The following is a 9,611-nucleotide window of genomic DNA, read 5'->3' as shown; positions in this document are numbered from 1 at the left end:
TAGTTATGGGCAGGGTTGTTCTACCTTGAGTATTGCATTTCATATGCACAAATATATAGTTTCCAATATCACACTTCATGGTTGTATTCATCCTATTAAAATTCCTATCGTCCTATAGTAGGAATATTTATTTTTGAAGTATATCTAGTAAGCATATTACAAGGAAAAATAAGATCAATTCCAATAAGAACATGTCTTCTAGATAATGAATAATTAAAACTCAACATTGTACTCATCTTATCAAAATAAGTTAATTTCACATTGGAACATTCACTCTATGCCCTTGGACAAAGAGTGGTAGCTACATATAATGCACCTACTATTTTGCTACACTCCTAGCCAATTCGATAGTGAATCATTGATCACCTTCTTTGGATAAGACCTAAAGAATGGAATACAAAGTTGAAAAATATATTATCTATTATAAGTGCTTCAAGTAAAGAAGAAAATTTTCCTGAATATAGGCAGCAACAACAATTAGAGCAAACTTCATTGTGCACAATGGTATTACTGATGAAAAAAAGTAAAAAGTTGTGTTTATATCCTCGAAAAAAAGGGAACCCTTCATGCAAAAAAAGAAAGAAACTTAGGGCTGTTTGATTCCCTTCTTACTTTTTTGTTCATTTTTTTCCTCCTAAAACAACTTCACACCTCTATCAATTAATTTTTCATCTATAATTATTAAGTTTTCATAATTGTATTAAAAAAACAAAAACATTTGGAAAATATTTTCTCATCTATTTTCTTCAAGTGCTTTAACAAACTCTTAGAAAAAATAAATGTCTCAAGGGTTCTCATATATGCTTTAGAGATAATATTACATAATATAGACAAAAGGGTGATTCTGATTTTTTCTTCTGCATGAAAAAGATGAAGAATAAAAGCATGAGAGAGAGAGAAAAAAAAGGACAACCTGAGTTAGAGGTAGAAGAGAAGACAAAGTTGAAGAAGCATATGAATGAATGAGGAATCATGGTTCCTAGGAACGAACTTCGATTACTTCAGAAATTGGCAAGGAATTAATCCAAAATTTGTATTGACCACCAATCAACAAAACCTTGAATTCAGAGCATAGATGGATCAATCTTCTTCCCTATTTCCCTAAACTAACAAACAGAAGAACATCCATTGGAACAAAACCTTTCTTTCCAGAGAGAATATCAAATCAAATAACAAGTGACTTCTAATAACTATCTAGCAAATTATCAAAAAATTCTGATGTGTGATATTGAGTAAATAAAACACTTCAAATATAAACACGAGCCCCCTTCCCCAATTCTTCCACTTCCCAATCTTCTCAGGTTGCAATAAGAGTATTGAAAGTACCAATAACTAACAACACCCAACAAATATTGGGAGATTTCTTTGTAAAATAGCACAAAACGCCTTTGTCTAAAGCCAAAATTAAATATCAATTGTCGCCTTACCTTTTATGATCGTAGTGATATGCTAACATCAATCCAATGTCAAATATCAACTTCCCAAGTGCTTTGAAAGCTATACATGAAAGATAAATATAAGGTGAATTGTACCATCTACAAAAAATAAACGAATGCAAGTTAGTTTTGGTTCAATGCTTCTAACTAATTTATGCGACTGTTCTAATACCAGACTTACATTTATACTAATTAATATAGGTCAACTACTAATGATGTTTATGACTAATAGAAGCTAAGACCAATAACATTCATTGCCTCGACTTATAACATTTAACTTATATAACTGGACACAGTGTTATTCTCTAGCAAAGTTCTTACAAAACACACACACACTATTTCATGCCACCAATTAGTCATAGACAAATGGCTATGGCACTATCATGTCAAAACTATTTCACTATGACACCAAACTAACAAGGATAAGTAAGCTTAGATCACTTTCTACAATCAACATATAATCTCATTACAGATGGATCAATCTTCTTCCCTATTTCCCTAAACTAACAAACAGAAGAACATCCATTGGAACAAAACCTTTCTTTCCAGAGAGAATATCAAATCAAATAACAAGTGACTTCTAATAACTATCTAGCAAATTATCAAAAAATTCTGATGTGTGATATTGAGTAAATAAAACACTTCAAATATAAACACGAGCCCCCTTCCCCAATTCTTCCACTTCCCAATCTTCTCAGGTTGCAATAAGAGTATTGAAAGTACCAATAACTAACAACACCCAACAAATATTGGGAGATTTCTTTGTAAAATAGCACAAAACGCCTTTGTCTAAAGCCAAAATTAAATATCAATTGTCGCCTTACCTTTTATGATCGTAGTGATATGCTAACATCAATCCAATGTCAAATATCAACTTCCCAAGTGCTTTGAAAGCTATACATGAAAGATAAATATAAGGTGAATTGTACCATCTACAAAAAATAAACGAATGCAAGTTAGTTTTGGTTCAATGCTTCTAACTAATTTATGCGACTGTTCTAATACCAGACTTACATTTATACTAATTAATATAGGTCAACTACTAATGATGTTTATGACTAATAGAAGCTAAGACCAATAACATTCATTGCCTCGACTTATAACATTTAACTTATATAACTGGACACAGTGTTATTCTCTAGCAAAGTTCTTACAAAACACACACACACTATTTCATGCCACCAATTAGTCATAGACAAATGGCTATGGCACTATCATGTCAAAACTATTTCACTATGACACCAAACTAACAAGGATAAGTAAGCTTAGATCACTTTCTACAATCAACATATAATCTCATTACATTAAAGAGCATTTATAATGGATGGGGTGAACAATAACAGACCATCAACTGAAACCAAAGGAAGGAAAAATGAACACGAGGTAACTAAGTATAATTACATCAAATGATATTGTAGAACATATGTACATTTGCTCCATGTTTTACACCATGTTAACACTGGCAGTCCGCTATCTTCTATTTTGATCCTTATAGCTGGAGTAGAATGCAATGCAACTTCAAGTTCAATAAATGCAAAAAAAAAAAACATCACAAATTTTCTGTTTGTTTTTAATAGTGTCATTTCTAGCTTAATCAACTACTAAAAACAAGAAAATAAAAGCTCAAAGATCCATTTCATAATTTGCATAGAATCCAGTGTAAATGTCAAAGGCATATCAATCAGCCAACGGAATCCACAGAATTCAAACCACACTTCCTAACAAGCTACTTGGGACATTCAATAAGTCCTAAATGACTATGAATCCCTAAATACACAGTGTCTTAGCATTTATTTCACAAGGTATTTTTCAAGACCACATAACGAAAGAGCAAGGGAACCTCACCGAACGACGATAGTGACAAAGGTAAGAGTAACACAGAGTTGCAGTTGGCGACAGCGTCAACAGCACGACGGTGAGGTCACGACACGAGATGAGCTACAAGGAGTTTATGGTGTGACCTAGGGTGATGGCACAACGCGAGCTATAGTGACGACATGGGGGGAGCTTGGGTAAAGGCACAACACGAGCTATATAGTGAGGGATTCGTGGGTTATGAGCGCAAGAATGAAGGATTATCAAAACCAGAGTGATGAGCACGCACGAGAGGCTACGACACAAATTAATTATTTGTATCTTTCAAATTAAAGACGGTCCTTATATGATAACCATCTTTGTCTCTCTGCCTTCAAAGACGGTGTATCTTGAAACCGTCTTAAATTATTTTCACTTAATTGCAAAAAGGCCATTGGGTTTATGATGCAATGGATTCTAAGATGGTTTTATAAGTAACCGTCGTCAAATAGGACATTTGAAGACAATGTTTGAAAACTGTCTTCGTATAGCAAGTTGGGATTTACAAAAATACCACCGCCTTATTTTTTAAGACGGTTATTTGACGATTATCGTAGAAACTGCGTCGTAAAATAGACTTTTTTTAGTAGTGATAGGGACATCACAATAATGAAATATCTTTAGACTAAAATATTTTTTCAATCCTTAATATATACTTGGGTTTTGTGTTTGCTTCCGGATAAATATTTTTTCTTTTTGCAAATACAAAAATGAAGAAATTTTTTATTAAACAACAATCACAAAATTAAAGTATTTATTAAGAATTACAAATATATTTTAACCATATCTTTATTAGTTGTATAATGATAGACTTTTTTCATACGCATACATACAACTGTGATCATGTATGAACGACGTGCATCAAATTTAACTTTCTTTGAAGTAAAAAATAGAACATTACAACTTTTTAACTCCTAGGTCTATTTCCATATATCTTCCCTTTGGTGCAAGTATGTGGCATAGCCAATCAATGCAATAACTTTCATAAGGAATTGGGGTTTATAGCCTTCTTGCTTTTTTCTTTTCTTTTTGTGGTTGGTGAAAAGTTCTTCAACAAGTCTTCCTTGTTATGTTGTATTTTGTATAAGAATATTGGTAGGAGATGCTAGTGATTTCAAGTTGATGTGACTACAAATCATAGATCTCAAAGAACAAGGAGAATGTTGGAAAAATAAAAAGAGGAGACAAGAGAGAATAAAGGTGATTCCATTTCATTTGGCTTATGTGGCATACAAGTTACATGGTTTGGTACTCTATTTATAGTAGTGCAACCCATAACCATTATACAACTCTTCATTTAAGATACTAAATGGGTATAATGTCAATAACCTATTACAATGGAATAGTGTCCCTTAATGCTTATTAAATCACACCCCTTCATCTTCTAACACTAACTCACAATCCTTCATTTCTAATTATTATTTCTAGCATCCCCCTTAATTAGAAAAGTCTCTACAAATTTTTTACACTCCAATTCTTACTCAATATTATAAAATTTTCAAATTTGAGGAGTTTCGTGAAATATCTGCAACTTGATCTTGTGTTCTCACATGAACTAACTCTACTTCTTTTCGTGCAACACATTCTCTAATGAAATGATATATTGTGCCTATGTGCTTGCTTTGTTCATAAAACATCAGATTATTAGCAAGAACTTGAGCAGATTTGTTATCAATATGAATCTTTATACTTTTCTCTTGGTCCATGTTAAACTCCTTCAACCGTCTTAGACATATGCAAGAAGTTGCAACTATGTACTCAACTTCACAAGTAGAAAGTGTAACAATGACTTGCTTATTAATGTTCCTAGTAAAAGCACAATCACACATAAAAACACAAATTCGGTAGTTCTATTTTCTATCATCAACATCTCTCACAAAATCACTATCACAAAATTTCGTAAACTTAGCTTATTAGAAGGTGAGTAAAACAAGCCAAAATCAAGTGTACCTTGAAGGTAACAAAGAATTTTGTTACCTTCATATAAGTAGGGGTAGGATACTCCATAAAGCAGCAAACAACACTAACCACATACATAACATCCGACCTTGTACATGTTAAGTACCTCAAGTTTCCTACAACAATTTCGAATGAAGTATGATCTTCCTTATTGCCACCATCGAGCTTTGACAATTTCAAGTTACCCTCCATGGGCGTGTTCACATGCTTGCGATAAAATACGATATTGTTGTTTTTGACAAACCAATTGATGTCCTAATGTGAATTGGTTGATAAAATTGAGTGCTTTTGGTGTTTTCGTGTTTTTTGCCTATGATTTTGATTCATTGATTTTAATATGATTGTGTGAAATTGTTTGAGGGATTTTACTCCCCATGTTGTGAGAAATATTTTTGTATAAATTGTTATATTGAGATTATGAAATGGTGATTGAAATTGTGAGTAAGTGACAAATTGAACCTATGATGAATGGTGAGATACATGTGTATTAAGATGTTGTATGTATTGAGTTGTGAGCTATGAACTGTGCAATCACACAATTGTAAGACCCTTTAAGGGCGACGAGTTTTTGCACGACGAGTATTGTGATGGGATCCACTATGGGAACCCGACGAGTTGAATCACTTTGAGGCACAACGAGTTAAAATGATTTTGAAAACAATTGAGTAGTTGTGTGCATTGCATAGTTCATAGGTAAAGTGTATATGATTCATGAGGTGTGATAACATGCTACTTTGGGATTATACCATTGTGATTGAGACCAAGTGTATGTGATAAATTGAGTATGTATTGACTTGTAATATATATGTGCATTGAGATGTTGTGTGCATTAAGTTATGAGCTATGAACTATACAATCATACGACTGTAAGACCCTTTAAGGATGATGAGTTAATGTGTGACGAGTATTGTGATGGGAACCATTATGGGGACCTGACGAGTTTAATCACAAGCACGACGAGATAAAATTATTTTGAGAATAATTGAGGAGTCATGTGGTTTGTACCATTCATAGATAGAGTCTGTGTGCTAAAATGTTTTATGGGTTGGACCTGAATTAGGAGGGAGAGGCCCTGACGAACTCTTCAGAGTGTATGCCTTGGGGGTAAATACACCCGGTTTGAGTGCTCCTTCAAGTCTGTGCCAATCCTACATGGTTGGAGCATTCTCGCAAAATAGCATGACCCTGATTAGTCTCCCTATGATTTTACCTAGTAAGAGTGACTTGATTTACTAGTGTGTGGTTTGTCTTATCATGTACTCCTAGGCGCCTGATGAGGTTTTTCATTGACATGGTACCACATTGCATATAGGATTGAGTCTTAGTGTATTTGTTGCATAACGCTTGTGTATTGATAGATATTGATTGATTTAGTGATATTGTGTTTTGATCTTTAGGTACAAAATGATGTGAAAATGAATGAGACGTGTTGTGTTGTGATGTGATGTTACACGACAAAGTGATAGAATGACGTGAGCTATGTTTAAGTAAGTTGTATCTCATTTATATGATATGTATATTTATGTTGTCATGTTTCTCTCTATTAGTTAGGAATGTGATAACTCACTCCTCAGGTGCTATTTGTGTTTGAATCATGTGATGGTCTCGAACTTTGTGTTCGTGGAAGCAGATGGTTAGGTGGATGAATATGGATAACCTCATGCTAGAGGAAGCTGGAACACAATGTTTTGATAGGATGTGACATTGGGGTATAGGTTTCTATATTAAATGCATGAAGTCTTGAACGACCTTGTTTTGAGCCGAGATGATTTTATTATTTATTTGGACAAGTTCTATTATGATGTTAAAAAAGTGAATGAGCCTTTTTACCCTTTGAAATGCTTTTATTTAAATGTGTTTTAAAACTTTTAATTAATTCTACATTCCTATTTATTTAATTATTAGTACCTATATGTGTGGGATAGAGGGTGTCACAGGTTGAGGTTGTTTTCGGCTGATCAAGGCCAAGGAATTTCTTGGCCAATCTCGACAGGGCTCTTTTTGGCTCACCGAACTAAGGTTAATTACAACCAACCTCATCTAGGGTTAGTTTTGGTCGACTTCTACCAGAACTATTTTTGGTCAACCTTGATTAGGGTTAATTTTGGTTGATCTCGCTCAAGGCTATTTTCAGTCGACCTTGGTTAAGGTTATTTTAGGCTGACCTTGGCCAAGGTTATTTTAGGCCAACCTTGACTAAGGTTAATTTTGGCAAAGGTTATTTTTTGTCAACATTGACTAGGGTTAATTTTGATCGATTTTGGCCAACCTCTTATACAAAAATAAAGAAGTATTATACTAAAATAAATTTTTGAATTTTGAGAATTAGAAAAAAGGTCAATTTTTTTTGCCTATGGACCAGCCCTAGCCCACAAGGCTTTGTTGGCTTTTTGGCCTTGTGGGCCATTTATATATGTGGCCCATTTGGCCCTAACCCACATGGGTTAGGGTTAAAATGGGTTAAGGCTGACCCATTTGACAACTTTACCTATATATGTCATCTCAATTTCACAAGACATAGCTTACTTGAAATCTTCAAACAAAGTTGGTAAAGATAATATCATCCACATAAAGAAAAACAATGAGAATATCACCATTATCATTTTTTTAACATAAAGAGCATACTCATTTTGACAACGAGGAAATCCATTATCTTGAAAGTATTTGTCAATGTGGTTATTCCATGCCCTTGGTGCTTGCTTTAGCTGGCCATACAATGCCTTTTTCAATTTCAATACCTTCTCTTTTTCCCTATGACGAAAAAACTCATTGGTTGTTCAACATAGACATCTTCCTCAAGATAGCCATTTAGGATGGCCAATTTGACATCAAGTCGAAAAATTCTCCACCCCATTTGAGCTGCTAAAGAGGCAAGAAGACAAATTGATTCCATACGAGCAACCAATGCAAACACTTCATCATAATCAACTCCATGTTATTGCTTATGGCCTTTAGCAACAAGCCTTCCTTTGTATCTTTCCACCTCTCATTTGACATTTTTCTTAATCTTGAACATCAACTTGAGTCCAATTGCTTCATGATCCTTAGGAAGTTTTGATAACTTCCAAGTGTTATTCTTCTTGATGACATTGATTTCTTCCTCCATGACTTGTCTTCACCTTTTTTATTCCATAGCTTCATCAATGGTTAAAGACTCATTGTCAACAAAAATAAAAAATAAATCATTTATAATTCTAGTTTCATCATATATTTTTTAAATTCTTCTCATTTTTTTAGTCTTTCACTTGATATATTAATTTAATAATTCAATGGTCAAATAACCTCTTGTAAGAGTTTTAGGTAAAAGTTTTTATAATTACATATAGAATTTAGTTGAACTCTATATTTAGAATAATTTTTGGCAAATTATATTTCAAAAAATAAAATATTTATGTATTTTAATTATTTTTATTTTTATTTTATATTCTTAATTAATGATGAAATATATCATGTATAAGATATATATTATTCTGAATTTATTATAGAAACAATATTTAACTATTCCTATTTAAATTAAATAAAAGATTGGATGTGGATTTTAATTAATATAATGTAGTTTCCATTGGTAACTTTTATATATAATATATATAATTAATCGCTCTCCAAACTAGTTTTTAATCAAAACATTATGAAATTCTTAATGATTCTAAAATGAGAAAAGGGATTGTACCAACTAATTTTCATGAAAAAATACTGATTTTTAAAAAATAATGAAATTTTATAAAGAGCTATGCATGAGAGGGGTGCATCTGTAGTGAAGCAAGTGACGAAAGATTTTCGTCGCGGTCAAACATTCTCGGCTGCTCCTCCGTGTAGGGAGACTTCACCTCCGGTAGAAGCTCCGGAGACACCGCTGACTACAGCACCTTTGTTCGCACGGACGCCGTTGTCGTCCCTGAGCTTCCCGATGAAGAAAAATTCAGAGAGTATTTGAATTTTGAAACATCGATGAGGAGAAAGAGAAGAAGAGGGAGAATCAAAAATTTGTTTTTTAGTTCTTGCAAATTATGTTTTAATTCATGCAAATTATGTATTTGCAAGAATTAAAAGATTTTTTTTTGTAAAGAGGAAAACAAAAAACATTAAATTATAAGGATTAAAATAATATTTAAGTCTAGTTTAAAGCATAATGTTAGACACTCTTTTTCACACTCTTATTTTAATACTTTTTTATGATTAAAATTTATTAGAAATAATTAATTTTAGTAGATTCCAAGTCTCATTTAATGATTTTATCTTCATTTAGACATGACAATTTAAATGAAAAATGACCATTTTGGCTCCCAATGTGTAAATTAGTGACAATTTAGTGCTTAAAAGATTGAAAATTCTTATTTAACCACTAAATATGTAAAAAGTGCA

Source organism: Glycine max, chromosome 3 (genome assembly GCF_000004515.6).
Source record: "Glycine max cultivar Williams 82 chromosome 3, Glycine_max_v4.0, whole genome shotgun sequence".
Lineage (NCBI taxonomy): Eukaryota > Viridiplantae > Streptophyta > Magnoliopsida > Fabales > Fabaceae > Glycine > Glycine max.
This window is presented reverse-complemented; position numbering follows the sequence as displayed.